The sequence below is a fragment of the Cygnus olor genome, chromosome 2, assembly GCF_009769625.2.
Source record: "Cygnus olor isolate bCygOlo1 chromosome 2, bCygOlo1.pri.v2, whole genome shotgun sequence".
Lineage (NCBI taxonomy): Eukaryota > Metazoa > Chordata > Aves > Anseriformes > Anatidae > Cygnus > Cygnus olor.
Window position 1 is genome coordinate 16,500,365 of NC_049170.1, and position 16,778 is coordinate 16,517,142.

The window sequence follows — 16,778 nt, forward strand, 5'->3', positions numbered from 1 at the left end:
CAATATTTTCCCCCTGACATCCCCTGAATGCAGGTTTATGTAATACAATTAAAGCAAACGAGTCAGAAAGAAGTGGAGCTAACAAGCCATGCATCTCTCATCACCCCCTCCCTCGATTTGTCCCTGCTATTATATCCCACAAACATCACCATTGTTTCTCCTTTTAACTTGCAGGACATTAAGGCCAGGAACTACATCTTTGTATGCATTAGGGCAGCAAACCATTCAGTGGGGACCTAATTTCTGCTTGGGGCATTGCCATAATATTAATTACAATAATTGAGAGTCTCAGGTGTGCTTTGGCTGCAGTTGAACCATAACAAAAAGCAAGCCTGTAGACTACAAGCACGGCAGAAGCTTACTCAGCCCTGATGTTGGAGTCTCTCCTTTTTGCCAAGGATGGAATAACAGGTCATATTTTTCTTTCCTAAATCAGCAAGGGAGATCCCCTGTAGGAAAGCATGGGGGACCTAGCCCAAGGTTTTCCTCACTAAGCTGGGCACAGAGCTGAGAAGTGCCACAGGGACACCTCCACACACCCCTCCTGGTACAACCGGCTGAAAGCCATCCTCCAGGAACTCCCCAACACAACCTCACACTCGATCCACCCCTAGGCAGAGCTTTTTTTTAGGATTCTGCCATGGCATGCAAGAGCTGCCCTGGGATTTACTCTCCAGTATTTCAGCAAGTCCATACTCAGTCCAGACTGCTTCTTTAGAGAGCTTTAAACCCCAAAGGGGGGTTGTGACTCCTTCATATTTGCATTATTAATCCAGGTATGGCTTGAACTTCTGCTGATTTTTAGAGCCTTGCCTCCAAGGCAATTAAGCAGTCTGGCATCAACTTTTGGACAAACCAATTCTTTTGTCAGGACACGCACATATATTTTGTCAGTAGCGCTGCCTGTATTGCTCTGTGAGGCAGCTATCTCGGGTCTGCACCTTGTAGGCTAAGGCACGTTAGGTGGCATTTACCTTTGTACACTGGCACTGGCCGTTTGTACCCATGTACACGGCAGCACTGCCCGAGCAGTGAGTGGCAGCTCCCTTTTTGTGTCATGACAGGGGAGCGTTTTAAGATTTGTCTGATGCTCACAATCACTGACTTCATTTGGTTTCCAGCTCCAAGACTGGGTCTGTCAAGCTGTCAAGCTGTTTTAACACAGCAGAAAAGTATCAAGATCGAGAGCTAAGATGACAGGAATGCACAAACAGCTAGATGGTTCATTAACTTGCAGACACTTTCTGGAAGTCTGGAAATAAGGCTGTGGACTAACTTTGACTTCAGAAGACAAGGCTTATTCCCATCTCTCTGCCACAGCCACAGTATGTGAGCCTAGGCAAGAGGCTTCCCTTCTCTGCTTTACCTTCTGCATGTGTTTGTTCTGTAAATAATCAGGCCTTGGTTCTGAATCCCTGTAAAATTCCTGTTAACTTATTTTTCAAATATTAAAACACATTCACAGGGAGACTGTAAACTGGTCTGAGAAGGCTGAATGGAAATGCTGTCCCCACTCTTAACACTCTAATGCGATGGGAATCTCTCCCTAAAGGACTTCCCAAGATTACATGGCAAATCAAGTCAGAAACAAGAACAGGAAGCAGAAGATTTTAGTTTCTAGACTTGTTCTCAGAAATCAGCTCCTTGTTCTCATTCTGCTGGCTATCATAGCTAAGATAGACCTGAGGAACAAGGTGGACAGAGAACCAGAGATGGGAGAAAAAAAAGAGGGCCTTGCTGGCATGGGGGGCACTCAGCTCTGGCGGAGCTGTTTTGGCCTTGCCTGCATCTCTTTGGAAAAAGGGAAGGAGTTCTGTAGAACTTGAGAGAGTCTTTCAGTATTTAAAATGTAGTCAGAAAACTGACCTAGCACGAGAAACATTTGCACCTTAATCACGTTGTACTTTCCGCATTTGATTAATGATCCACAGTATTTAGTTTCTGCTCTGACAGTGGTTAATACCAGATGTTTCAGAAAAATGTGCAAGCAACCGTGTAAGTATAGGCTTTAAGGTTAGCCTGCCCAAGGCACGTTTCTTCCTAAAGCCAGGTAGCTGGCTTATGGCCTGGCCCATGAAGGTTTGTTTCCCTGCAGTCACAGTTCAAACAAAAATGCAATGATACACTGATTCCATAGATTACCTAATCATGGCGCTGAATTAATTGTTATTCCAAAGTACAAGTTATTAGAAACAGAACAGGAAGGAATGTTTTGAACTGTCTTGGTCTCTAACCTATCCAGATGTACTGGAGACTTATTTTAAGTGTTCTTCAAAGGGCATTCTAAGAGTTTGAGGCTTGAAAATGGTGTCAGTTGCATCCATTTGGGTGGCCATGCATCTTTTCTCTACATGCTCCCCCCACTAAAAGAAAATGAATACTCAGAAGAAGGTTTAGGTAGTTTTCATAGTTTTCAGAGTTGGAGTTCAGTCAAGTACCTGAAGGCTAATGTTTATTTGGCATTTACATATATCCCCGTAACTCAGCAGATGAGGAATGAGTGAAACTTTCACTCACAAAAATTTCCAGCTCTCTGACTTCAAGCACAGGCCAAAAACCCTGCAAGACCAGCTTTTCTTGTGACATTCTGGCATTTTTGATCCTGGTCCAAGAAGGTAATGGGAAGTATAAAAAAATAATAATAACTTACTCATTTCAGGTAGTTACAGTCTACCTCTCCTGTCTTTCTCTCGAAATGTCCTCATCAGATGACACTTGTTAAATCCTAGGGTATTTCTTCTGGATGGGGTAGTTTTCTTCAATGAATTACTTCTGGAGTCTCTCCATGTCTTTGATAAGAGGGGAATGTTCAGGTTAAATCTGGTTTTAAATGTTTTCACTGTAGCCATTAGCTTGTTTGCTCCTTCATAGTTTGCACCTGTCTTCAAACAGACATCAGCCATACTCGTGTGCTTTTCCTGCTTACCTCTTTCAGCCAGTATATAGCTGAAGACTGAAGGAAAAACTTTTCCCCTTCTGATGTTCTCAGTCCTTCTCACAAGTTCCACAACAATAATGTCCAACGTTTTGATGCTAGTATTGCTTTTAGGGGATGGTGTCTGAGGAGCCCACAAAGCCAGAAATACCTACTTCTCAGTAACATCGGTGGAACTGGGGCACTTTTGCTTATGGATGTGCTCTTGTGAGCATGGGTTGGCTACAGCAGAACCTATTACTTCTCAGCTTTTCAAGGCATTTTCTGTGCCTTGTCACTGTGGCAAGCTCCCTTCTGCATTGTGTAAGTTCACAGTAAGTGAACTGTATGTAAGTTATTTCATAGATCACGCTTCAAGACACAGTGGGTACGCTATTTTGCTTTCACAAGCTAGAGCAAAGTCAAACTTAGCCAAGCTATGCTGAGTACTGATCTGAAAGGATTAACAAAGATGGCAAAGATGGTCTGTAACCACCTTTCAGCTGCTCCCATGTACAGAGGCTGCTGTTAGCCCACAGGCACAATTTCATTTGAGGTATTTGAGGTTTGGTGCCTTCATAAAAGATTAAGAAGCTTACACGGTATGGTCAGATCAGGAGCAGCTTCCAATAGTGAATTTAAATTCTTTTGGGGTGGAAGTGCATCTGGAAAAGCAGCACATTACCTAGTGGTGGCAGATCTTCCACCACTAGATCATGTCTTTGTGAGAAGTATATTTTTCATCACCTACTAATTCACCAGCCAGACTGGGAGTGGAAAAGACTGCAAATTACAAGCAAGGTGATGGGAATTTTGCTCTACCTCAGATTCTGATCAACTGTCTTCAGTTTCTCCTCCATTACATATTTTGAAGTGTCAGCCACCAGCTGGGAATGGGGCAGAGTCAGAAAGATATCCCCTCAAAAATTAATGAGATGCTGAGCTGGGTAAGCTGATGTCCCCTGCCTAGGTAAAGCAGAGAGACCAACTCTTACCATCACCTGGGGATTTTTTTAGTGTAATACAGCCTTTAGGATTTATAATTCAGGCTGCTTGGGACAATGCTGTCTCACTCTGTAATGAACTCCCAGTGTGACAGAGTGACAGAGGGCAGTACATAACTTCATGTGCATTCGTGTTTTCCAGGCCAGTTGAACAAGTTTTCATTTGTTTTAGAAGGAATCCGTTCAAACTTTGGCAGAGAAAATCAATAATTGTGTGTTTCCTTTCCTTCTCCCACTTGGAAGCCAGTCTGGATTGCACCCAGTGGTGGTGCATGGGGAGGAAAGAAAGGGACCTCCAAGAAGTGAAATGACTCCCACCATCAACTGAAGTAAAACAATCCCATGTAAAGCACCGCTCTACACAACACCTATATTAGTGCTGCACTTTACCCAGTAACAACCAAGTTGAGACCATCACTCACCCTGCTGCCGTCTGTTTTGGCTCTTCTCTGAGACCTTTTATCCACTCTACCCAGACAGACCTGAGGGCTGTAGCCCTACAGCCACCTTCTCCAAGGCCTGATCCAGATTTCTGGCCTTACTGCTCCTCCTGCCATTGGCTTCAGCTCCATCTCCAGCACAGTTTGGGTGTCTCTGGCATCCAGCTGCACGCATTTCAGCTGCTGCTGGTCTGTTCTTGCACTTGCACCAGCAGCTCACTGGTGCTCGTCCCCATTAGCAGCACACCAAGACACCAGTTTCTAGCACCATCTAACTGTAATGAGCTGAATCCTGAAGAAATGAAGCAAACTGCTTAAGGCATAAGGTAAAACAGTGGCTGCATTTATACAAACTTAGCAGTAGCTTCCAGCTGGTAGGAGGTGAAAAGAGATGAGGGATACATTCCCTGGGAATACAAACTCAGGGAAATGTGGGAAGTTACCGTAGGACTCTCATAACACAGCGTCTTGCTCCCGAGACTTTAAATGGACCCTAACAATAAAATAGGTGGGCCAGAAGCTTTCTTACATGAAAACATGGGTTTTAATCAACTGCACCAATAAGGCAAGCAGATCCCACTCTCAGAGCTCATCTGAGCATGATTTTAGAGGATCTTGTGAATGCGGTGGTGGGCTCTGACTAAAATCCTGATAAAATCCTCTAGGATGAAACCTAATTCATGGCCTAATTTTTTGCTTCATTTTAAACACTGAAAGTTTCACACTTTCACATACTGGCAAGTTAAAAAGAGAAGTTCACTCATCTATCTTGCACAAAGGCAGGGTACACTGCTTTTACCCATTTAACTCTTAAATGTTAGCTCTTAAAGCTTGGCATCATTGACAAAAACTTCACTTTCACAGCTGAGGAATTGAAAGGAAAAGGAAAAGGAAAAGGAAAAGGAAAAGGAAAAGGAAAAGGAAAAGGAAAAGGAAAAGGAAAAGGAAAAGGAAAAGGAAAAGGAAAAGGAAAAGGAAGGAAGGAAGGGAGGAAGGGAGGAAGGGAGGAAGGGAGGAAGGGAGGAAGGAAGGAAGGAAGGAAGGAAGGAAGGAAGGAAGGAAGGAAGGAAGGAAGGAAAAAGAAAGAAAGAAAGAAAGAAAGAAAGAAAGAAAGAAAGAAAGAAAGAAAGAAAGAAAGAAAGAAAGAAAGAAAGAAAGAAAGAAAGAAAGAAAAGAAAGAAAGAAAGAGAAAGAAAGAAAAGCAAAACCCCAGCAACTCAGAAGTTGTACCATGCCAATTCTCTCCTAAAAGTGATCTCTTTCAGGTTGGATCCTCAATCCATCTCCTTTCTCTGTTTATCCCTCAACTGTAAACCTCTTCAGCTCACATTGTTCCACTTCTAGAGCTAATTCCACGTGAGTCATAGTGCTGGAATGCCAATAAATATGGCCGTAACCATGTCCTAGTTTGTTGCTGCAGATCATTTTGGCACAAGATTAGGCCTGTTATTATCTTTGTTTGTGCAGCTCTCCTCAAAAAAGGAACTTCAGTCTGGGCTGTGGTCTTTTGGGTGCAAAAGCAGGAGAAATTTCGAAACAACAGGAATTGTTCATACTCTGTTGAAAGAGCCTATGGACAGAGACAGGCTTCTAGCTTCTGAGATGGTATATGCAACCCACAAAAGTGGGGAAGTCCATGCCTTCTTCTTCCACTTTTCTGCTAAGTCAAGTGAAGTTTTACTACTTGTTAATTGTGCTAGGGTCAGAAGAGGCCTGAGTGTGACTTATATTAGTGATAGTGCTCCCAGAATCTGTTCCAGTAATGCTCGTGTAGTTAAATTTGTTGCTCATCAATTACATACGGTAATAAAAGGTGAATACTTAATAATCCTCTTTCCTTCCTTCCTTTCTTGCTTTCTCTCTCTTTTGTATTCTCTCACTTTCGAGTTTTCGAGTACATAAGTACATCTTAAAACTTGTGGTTTTTTTGTTTTTTTGTTTTTTTTTTAAACAAGTATTCCTCAAGAATATGCTGTCAAAAAGTCCTTTAGCTCAAGTGAAATCAGGAAGAGTCCCATGGCATCCCCTTTCCTAACAAGGCTGTCCATATAGGCTGTGTAAGGCTGTCTAATGAGATCCATGACCCTGCGGCCTGGAATGCAGCGCAGTAACTGAGGCGTCTATTTATAAGCTAGTTCAGAGAAAACTGTGTTTATCTAATATTTAATCATTTGTATGAAGTTTTACAAATAAATCAGCATCTTGGATATTGTCCTGGTATGAAGAATTTATATCCAAAAATACAAAGCAAGAAATCACAGGCAGTGCAAAACAGTCAAAATGAGTTCTACACAGATCCCATGGAAAATAACTTTGGTTTCTGTTACATTATAAAAGCAAAGTTGTTTAGGATTTGTTAGGCCTGTCTAAAAGGGGCATTGCCTCTCCCAAATGCAGTGAGGCTGAGCTGTGTCCCCAGCTCTGCCTGGTTGGAGAGGGCTGAAGGCACGTAGCAGGCGGCGTGCTGCAGTGTGGAGACACCTTGTTCCCCCGCTGAACACACCCAGACCCTCGCCCCAGCACAGGGGGGATCCTGATTCCCACAAATCACTGCTGCGGTTGAGCAAGGCTTCTTAATGAATGAGCCATTATCTCGAAATTGCTTCAGAGTGAGTCCCATTGGCCCGAAGCCAGGGTGCTTTCCTCTTTTCATTGAAGGGTGTTATTTCACTTGTCAACATCCTTTATTTTTATGTTACCAGCTTCTTGTTTCTAACTGAAGCAGCATGCAGTTCCAAGGACAGATTTTAAACCTGGGTCCCTAAACCCACATCAGTCATCTAACAGTAAAGATGTCTAATGAGTGGTGTTCAGAAATGCTTCTCAAATGTGTCCAGGCACTCACTAGAGCTGCTTCCCGACTTTGTTTTCCAATGGCAGCTGAATGTGGGAGGTCAGCTGCAGGGCAGAGACATCCCATCAAAATAAAGGAGGGCATAGGGTTTTGTTTGTATGTTTTCTGGGAGAAGAAAATTTCTTCATCCAAGATTTCAGCATGCAGTGGTCACAGCTTCACTGCAGATTGCAAACTATTGGACAAGAGCTGGGTAAAGTAAATAGATGGTGTCTGTATTTACAGCACACATTGAAGGTGTAGGTATTCATGCCAGGTCAAGATCCCATTAACTCTATTTAGACTGGGCTTACGCTTATGCAGTACAATGCTTATAGATTGTTTTTCAGGGCAGTGTGCTGGGTTTGTGATTGGAGATGACAGTGTTCTTTAACGTCCTGCTCAGCACAACCACACTGAGGGAATCCTATTCCCAGCTACTGGGGTGGATCACAAAAGATAAATTAAACAAGCCTTCACAAACATGCTATTATTTTTTAAGGAAGTTGTATTTTCATCTCCCTACTGTGAAAGCTAAAGAAAATGCAATGCAAAGAACACTACCTGAGGTATCTTTTGTACTGAACTTGTGGGATAAACGTTATATAAATAACAGATATATGTAAGCATATGCATTCTCTATATATTTTTTATATATTTATATGAATGTGCATGAATGTGTGCATATATAGGTATATTGTTATGCCTAATGTGATGGTAATGGAATTTTTGTTCCACATAAAGAAAATTTTTCCATTTTGAACTTTCCCTAAAAAATCTGCCCCCAGAGTGGAACATTCCTCAGAGGGCAGCCTGTTACCAAGCTTGGCTCCATTAAAAGCAACCACTCTCCGTCTCGTAATTGACAGCAAGAGCCTAAAGGGATCTACAATTCACTGACAAGAAACAATTTAATTACCGTAACTGTTGTAACTTGCAGATCAGTCAGCACAGAGCCCCAAGATAAGCTCCGTGCTGAACGTACCTGGGAGCTTCTTCACTCAGGTGCTTTGCCCAGATGAACCCTGGCAGCTTTGATCTGGAGCCAGGCTCCCTGATGCACCAACAGCACCACGCAGCCCCATAGCCCAGCACCAAAGCTGAAGTCCTGGCCCCGACGGCCCTGCAGCAGCAGCCAGGTGAGGACCAAGAGGTTTCCTCAAAGTGGAGCTCAGGACCACTTTCACTTGATCTGTTTTGCATGTGAAATTCCCCCTGGAGCACATCACGAGTGGCTCCAGAAACGCGATCCCTCGGTATTCCACCACCTGTCGCGTGATGTATGGAGTCACTGGCATCCTGCATTCATCACTGGAGGAATATTCTCAGGCATCCAGGCTTTGATCTGTACTTGGATAATGCAGATGGTTTGAAATCAGTCTAGATGTAATGCTGAACAATTAAGAATATAGCTTTTTGTTTTGTCCTGGAATGAGTAGCACTCCTCTCTTCTTCTTGGAGCCTCCTAGGGAAGGCACCTATGCCAGATCAAAGTTTCTTAGGGCACACAAGGGCCCTTTGCTTTGAGAACTGCTACAAATTAGCAGCTGCAGTTAAAATAAAGCATGGAGTTACTTTTCTTAACCTCATTTAAAATTGTTTGGGGGTAATTATCCAAAAGTATATTGATAAAATGAAACAAGGTCCCTTAGGATTTGCCAATTCTACAGTGATCCCATTCGGCTGCACATTGTTGTCAAGTATCTGATCAGGACATGATGTGTTTGAGGCAGAGTGGAGCTAAACTGCTTTAACTGCTCACCACAAGACTGCTTCTGTTGCTTCTGGCAGCTATAATGAGCTTTAATGGTGGTACCCACGGGCTTCTCCCACAGCTAATGAGGAGAGAGGACTCGCACTATATGTTCCGACAGCATGAGGTGGTAAGCCCAAAGGAGGGTTTTGCAGCTGTGGCGCTGCTCCTCACTACATCCCTCAGCTTTAATTCAGCACAGGCAGTGACTGTCAGCCTCCTTGGTACTTCCATGGCCAAGAAGGCTGGATAGAAGTTGAGTAGGGGCAGTGGTGGGGTGTAATAGGCAAAGATATAGCTGCCTTTGTTTGGCAACTTAATGAGGAATGCTGTTTCCAGCTTCCATGACTTGAATCCTGTCTCAGGACTTCACTTTAATTGGTGAAGACATGATCGGGCTCCAGATGAGGATCTGACAGAGCAGTGGCGATCTGCACCGTCCCAGTGAAAGTGTTTATGGAAGAAGAGGAATCAAGGGCAGCCCAAGGCATCAGGGTAACCAGCTGGCACTCCAGGAGAGCAGGGTACTCTCTGCCCGGGCTGGCAAAATCCCTGGGACTCTCCTTTCATATGGGTTTGTGCGCTGCCTACTGCAATGGCCCAGTAGGCCCTGTGTGTACTCTGTAAGGGGATTTGGGTTCTGCTGCTGTTACGGGTAACAGGACAGACAAAGACATGCAAAGACAAAAAGGATTTGTGATGGATTCTCCTTGCTGTCCTGGAGGTCTTGAGCAAGGCTACAGAGGGGATGTTACTTCACTGCAAAACCTGGGCTGTCACTCACAGATCTACCCTCAAAACCTCGGAGTTCCTATTTTGCTGGAAATATTGGTGTTTAAAAATGCGCATTCTGAACAGGAATAATAACAGCTATTTTGAAAGTATCGGTAGAAGGGGGAGACAGAAGAAATCCACATGGAAAATGTCACAGTTTTATTGAAATACAGTTTAAAAACAAACCATATTTTACACTTCCTTAAATGTTGTTATTGCTTCATTACTTTAGGGCAAGTCACTAGTGGAACATAACATAAAAATGTAACAACAGAAGTATTATCTTGTGGTCATCACAAAATCACAGGGAAAGAGGTTGCTTACACTGTCTCACGTCCTATTATTTCAGGGCAACAGTAATAACAAAGTCAGGGCAGCTGCAACTGAGCATAAATTAGGGCTGTATTTTCTAGCTCGGAGTGTCTCCAGTTAGATTGTTTGTGTCCAGTTTGGCTCGCAGTTTCAGTCATAATTTCTGGTACACATGGGGACAGAGCACAGTGCTGGTGAAAACAGAGATTCATCTCAACACTGGAACCCTGATGGCAATCAAGCCTGCTGTGAAAATAAACAGGGAAACCACATTGCTGGGCAAACTGGGACAAGCGGGCCCCAGTCTTCAGCACATGGAAAGCCATGCTCTGAAACAGTTTGAGGACAGTGGTGTTGTCCTTTTCATTTTGGGTAGATATTGCTATGGCCACTCCTGGCTGGCCCTTCTGGCCCTTCTGGCCAAGAGGCCTAGGGCTCGTCGTGGGCCTTGGGCTGCAGGCCTCACACTACCAGAGCGTGCTGAGCACGCCAGCGAAGACGAGGATTTTGGCCAAGAGTAGCTCTAAGATTGTGCTGTTGACACACAACCAGGGCATGAACTTCAGTAACTGGTCCAGGAGAGTGAGGTTAGGGATGCCTCCCGTTCCCCTCTCTGTTTAGGAGAAGTGAGTTAATGCGCACACGGCTCCATTGCACTCACTTAACTTATTTATGAGAAAATCTCCCAGATTCAGGTCTGAAGGCATCCAGAGCACTGCCAGCCTTTATGCATGGTAACAAGCAGTTTCATTCCAATCTTTGATGCACTTCCCCACTCCCTCATTATTTAAAGTGTGGTTTTACTCTAAAGAGTGGCTGTATAAAATTGGCATCTGCTTCCTTTGCAGATATATTCCATGTGTGAAATCAGAATCAGCTCTACCGACTTCAATGGCAAGAATTTATTTCATGTACTCCTTTTTCGTGTTGACGGTGCAGAGGTTGAGTTGCACTGTCTCATCTCAGCCAGCAGCAGTACCACTCTTCCATTTTGACCCTAAGCTTTTAGTGAAATGAAAGAATTGTGGCCTATTTCCTTTAAAAGGAAAAAATGGTGATGAGGAAGGTGTTTCTTTTGATACACCGCTGTTAATTCACTAAGGGTATGCACTGGTCGCAAATCACAAGAAAGAATAGACTAAGGGAGATAATCTCTTTTCTTACATCCCTCACCCAGTCAGATACCCTTTATTTCTTGCACAACTTTTAATGGGGTGTTTTCGTTTCAAGTGCTGCTTTCCATTTTCTCTGCTAGCTCCCCTTGGCTGCTCTGCCTCATTCTCAGACACATAAGCCTTTGTAAAAGGATAGGCAGTAAAAGCTCTCCCCCCTTCCATGCCCCATGTGTACTTTCATCTTGGGCAATGACACATACTTGTGTTTGATGTGGAGGTTTCTGTAGGTTTAATTATATGGTTTCTTGTGGAATGTAATAGTTTCTTCAGCTATCAAGCGGTGGTCAACGTGGCTGGCCAAAGACAGTATTAAACTTCATTAATACCTGCTCGGTTGGATTCTGTGCTCATTCATCACTCTGCAATCCCACGGAAGACAAAGAAGGCCCCTGGAGTAGCGAACTGGAGTACAGTGGCATGCATCACACAGGGGTAATGCGGTGTAGTCTGGTCTGCAGCTTGTTTGGGGCTGGGAAAGAGAGACGAGTAGGGGAACCTCAGCTTGACTTTCATATCAAAAGTGAATTTTTTGAATCAGAAAATCAGGATTGCTTGAGAAAAAACTGCCAAAAATTTCAGAATCATGGTATTAAATAACTTGTAAGATTTCCCACACTTCTCTGGAGAAATCTAGAATGGCACAGGGCAGATTTTGTGAAATTTGAGGAAGGATGTTTCTATGGAAAGGTTTGTTGGGGGCAGGTAGGTTTCAGGAAAAGACAGTGAGGAGCTTTTGTGGGTGCTGGCTGCCTGATGTGCCTCCGTGCGATGCTCACACAGCACTTGGCATTGTCCAGAGTTACAGGCTGGTCACACAAATTGCAAAATATCTACTTGTACCTTACCTGAAGCTAAGCAAACGACAGAAAACATCTGTAAAATACAAGGAATTTTGTCTGTTTGAGGACTTGAAGACCTGACCATTACAAACCTGGGTTCAGCTGTGCGTCTGCATCCCTCCACGCAATAGGAGAGCATCCATGGATGGAGCCTCCATATAAGTCACGTCCTCCCCACAAACTTGGCAGTAAAACAGACGCCCTCTCCCTGAGCTGCCCTCTGCACCCCTGAGCCATTAACAGCCCCCCTACATAGTGTGGGGTTTAGAGCAGATGGGCCCTAATGCCGTCCGCACTAAGTCCTCCTCTCTCCTAGTCCCTTCTACTTTATGGCAGACTTTATTACTGCAGCTGTGTGCTGGTCTCATGGTTTCAATGATTTTTCCATAATACCCTCAATCCCTTCCTTGCTCATTGCTCTGGGTGATTGGTTCCTTGCCCTTATATTAAATTATGGTACATTTTTTTCTGCAGCAAACTACATTATACTGTATTACAAGCTGGTATTTACCATCTGGCCCAGTCACACTAACAAGCCAAGCCCTGATGAATAAAAGACATTTTTCCTCAGAATTTGTACTGCCTCCAATGCCAGTATTCTCTATGGACCTAAAGCACATAATTATTTCATGGGGTATCCTGCAAATAGGTCCAAGCAGATGCCAGGACATCCTACAGACTATACATGTGGAAATGAATTTGGAGGATTTAACCTTTCTACGGCACACAGGCAACAGAAACGGTCTTGCTACTTTCTTGCTGCCGTCTTATTTGCAATCTTCTTGTTGCCTGCTTGCAGTAATTAAAATCTCCTTTCACAGGTGCACTTTGCATCCTGATCCCGATCTGCTATTTGACATTGCTTCCAGTTTGTTCAGTTTTATAAACCAATTAGCCACAGGCTTTCCTCTGGAGGGCCATTAATTGCTGACTACATCAGAACCACTGGACCATTATGCTGGCTATATTTATTCGGGTTTATAAAAGATTCCCAGTCCCAAGCTGGAGTCCTAAGAACCATAAATGTCCCAAACCCAGGAGACCCCCTGCTCTCCCACCACCTCCTTCTGACAGTGACCTCTTTTAGCCTCATTGCTTTTGTTGATCTGTGTTTGCAGTTGAAATGTGTATAAAAAGATGAACTTCCAGCTCAGTCTTTGGAAGCTGTGGGGGGAGGGAAGGAAGGGTTGTGATGATGCTAAGAAATGACCCCGAGAGGTCAGAAAGCATCTCATTATCCCTGGCTGAAATGAGGTTGCTGCAAACCTGGGCTTTGGGAGTCATTTAAGAAAGGGTAAAGGTGGCCCCAGGCTAGCAGGATACTGAGAAGGTCAAAGTGGAGCAGGTACCTCAGGCTTTATCATGAATTCGCATACAAAAACCCTATGGCAAGATACCTTGTTTTAAAAGGTGACAGCTGAAACTAGCAGCCCAGGGAATATGTGTCTGGAGCTCGGTGGAGATTGCTTCTTTGTGTTAACAAATGTGCATTTTCTCCCATACATGGGAATGTGCAACCTTTGAGCCTTGCTTCGCAGCTCCTTTACCAAAAGGGATTCCTCTTAATCATAACAGTACCTATGCACAGAAACATCTGTGCGAGCCTCAGACTTGGCTGCCTTCTTCTTGTCCTAATTTCTGCTCTGTTCTACACCCCTTGACTGTGCTTGCAGTGCAGATTTTTAAATTGCTTGAAGTGTTATTAAAACATGGCTTGTAAGGAAAGAAACAGCTTCCGCAGGCTTAGGAATACAGTGTCAGCAAAAGAAAACTATGTCTATCAGCAGCATAACTGTACGTGTGAAATGATTTCTTGTAAATATGTCTGTACCACAAAAGAAAGCACTTCCATTTGGTACATTTGATATATTTCAACTTTTTTTTAGGGCTTCTGGGTTCTCGTCCAGTGTTTCTACTAGCTGGCTAAAAAAGAAAAAGCATACACATTTAAATATAAAAATGTGCCATTATGTATATTAATAAAATATTCAAAGATATTATTATAGTTTTATAATAATATAAGATCATTACATTATGTAATGTAATTACAAAAATGTAAAAAGCATGAGCATGTTTTGAATCATTCTGCCTACTGTTCAAGAGCAAGGGCTCAGCCTTCCCTCTTATGCTCTACATAACATGGACAAATAATAAACAAACGGCTTTTCTGCTCATCTCAGTCTCTATACCTGAGCGTGAGTGACCTGAGGGATAAGGAAACCAGGGAGAAGAGCCTGGGCAGAACTTAGGGACGTGCAGGAGAAAGGTTTTCTACAGGTTAGATGTTTTCTGGAGGCTTGGGAGATTCTTGGGGAAGTTTGCAGAGAAGCTGTGGTTTCATATCAGTTCTCTTGGTCATGCACAGTTTGGGAAATTACAGGGAGACAGCGGAAACTACCATGACAAGGAAGTGTGATAACCTCCACAGGGAACAGGAAACCAACTTTATTGGCAGGAGAAATGTGCTCCAAATGGCTTAGGAAGTCGGTTCCTAAGGCCGTCTACTGGTGAGGTTATCAGAGCCTTATACCCTCTCACTAACTTCTTTTGGATAGTCCAGATGAGAAGGGTTTAATATTTAATATCAAATTTACTTATTTTGGAGTATTTGACATTGCATGAGAGTTTGATGTACCAGAGTGACACAGCAATATGCTGAAATCACAGTGCACACAACACAACAATTGCAAGGTACAGCGAGATTGTGATACAAAGGTGATTTCCACCAGTGGTTGAACCCAGCTCAAGCCCGCTGATCTCTTCATGGTTCATTTGGTTGCTTAATTTTTAGACTCTGTGTTGGGCTGAGCCACAGATGCACTTCCCCCATGCTGATGTGGCTGGCTCAGGAAGATAACACTCCCTATTGATTGTTTTAGGGAAGACATTTACATAACTAGTTGACCCACTCAACTGATACAGCTATTTATCTAAAACAAAGGCCACCCTCCGGTCCCCTTCATGCTGAGATAAGTTCAGCTTCCTTTGTAACAGCTGCGGTTACTTCCTACATGTATTTATGAGCTTCATGAGCACATCATCCTGGCCTATCTTCTCTGAGCCTTCTTCCACTGGAGATCTCCACTGCCCGGCCACAGAAGTCCCCCAGGCTCCAGAGCAGGCCGTGGTTCCACACACGGAGAGTGTAAATAAATTCATGTGTAAATCATTCCTGTTAGAAAAGAGGCAGTATCCAGACATTCATGTTTTAGTGGCTGGATCCCCCCATCTCCAGCCAATCTTTAGTTGTTATTGACCAAACCACATAGCCCTGGCCAAGCTCTACTTCTGGTAGCAGCCACCGAAGGGGACATGACCTTGGGCACGAGCCCGGGCTGGGAGCTGCTCTGCCTGCCAAGCCAGCTCTTCTTCTGTAAACCCTGCCGTGCGCGGGGTCCCTGCCCTCCAAATAATGCTGTCCGGCATTTGTTTTATGGGTGGTCATCTTTCTGGGATTTTGTAAGCCATTTTCCCAGCTAGGGACCTTACACGGCTCAGATTTATGTGTATTTAGTTTTGACGGCCTATTCACTAGCTCTACAGGACTGCACATGCAGCACAGGGCACCCAGAGCTCTTTTATCCCAGGACGGGGGAAGAACAGGGAGAGGCTGAAGATTAAATGAGTGAGACCAATACTAACAATCATTTTTTTACAGCATTCTTTTGAAAGAATACCTTTTTACAACACATTTTTCTCCTAAATGATGTGTTCAGGCAGAGGCCCAGTGTTGTAAAAAGACACGTAATTGGCACTCAGACAGGTCAGAGTTATTGCCTGCTTGGTGTAATTTTACACCTGTCACTGCCTATATATTTAAAAAGAGTGAAAAAAACTGATCTGGGGTTGTTTCCATAGCAAGCCTTTGTGAAACATGGTGCACAGAGGGAAGAGATCTAGGAAACATTGGGTGCAGGTCAGCAAGTGGCCCCCAACTGCAAGTGCCCCAGGAGCATCTGACGATGCTTTCACATCACCTCTTGCCATGGGAGGGGTGCCAATGGCCGGAGGCAATGACAACACATCCCTCCTCCTGTGGGATAGGCACGTTCTAAGGGAAATTTTATTAATTTTTTTTTCTGGGATTTTCTGAAATTGCCCAGCCTGTGGCCTCAGCTGCTTTCCCTGGGCTTAAAATATACAAATGTAAGAATAGAAATCCAACAGTGCTGCCAGCCAAGGCTACCCAGCCATCAGTAGCATTTATCCAGGAGAATAACAGCATAACCCCAATCCTCCTTAACTCACTTTCTTGTGCCTGGGAACAGAAGACTGGATAGAACCAGTCAAAGACCCTGTCCCCTTCCCCATCATCAGTTTTTGGGTCAAAAGCCAGTTGCAGCTGGCTGGCTTTCTCCACCCAGAAGCAGAAGCCCCACGAGATGCTGGTTGCCCAGCCTCCAAGGCGAGAAGAGTCACATCTCTGCAGCCTGCGTGAGACCAGAAGAGCCTCAGGACGGTGGTCCTGGGGGCTGCTGGGGTGGGAGATGCTGGACAGCTGATGCAAATGTGGTCAGCATGAGTGTGGGGCCAGGGAGGCTCCTCTTGGGATGGGCAAGCCTGTGTGAGGGCTTGGTGCTCTGGGAGCTTTGTGCAGGTGTCCTGACCCAGGGGCTGGAGATGGGGGAGGCAAATCAGCTGGAAACTCAGCTCTTGAGCCCAGCTGTGCTAATCCCCTCTGTGGAAATGCTTATCCAGGTACCTCCCTGCTTCCTAATCCTCCTCCTTCATTTG

General features: G+C 44.2%; 1 long non-coding RNA gene across 1 annotated transcript in view; it reads right to left on the bottom strand.

The window, feature by feature from the left end:
• Positions 1 to 14,587: 14,587 nt before the first annotated feature.
• LOC121064664 overlaps positions 14,588 to 16,778 on the bottom strand; it is a 40,771-nt gene continuing 38,580 nt past the window's right edge. Inside the window, exon 4 of the long non-coding RNA XR_005816612.1 lies at positions 14,588 to 15,216. This is a non-coding gene — a long non-coding RNA (uncharacterized LOC121064664). The remainder of the gene's footprint in view (positions 15,217 to 16,778) is intronic.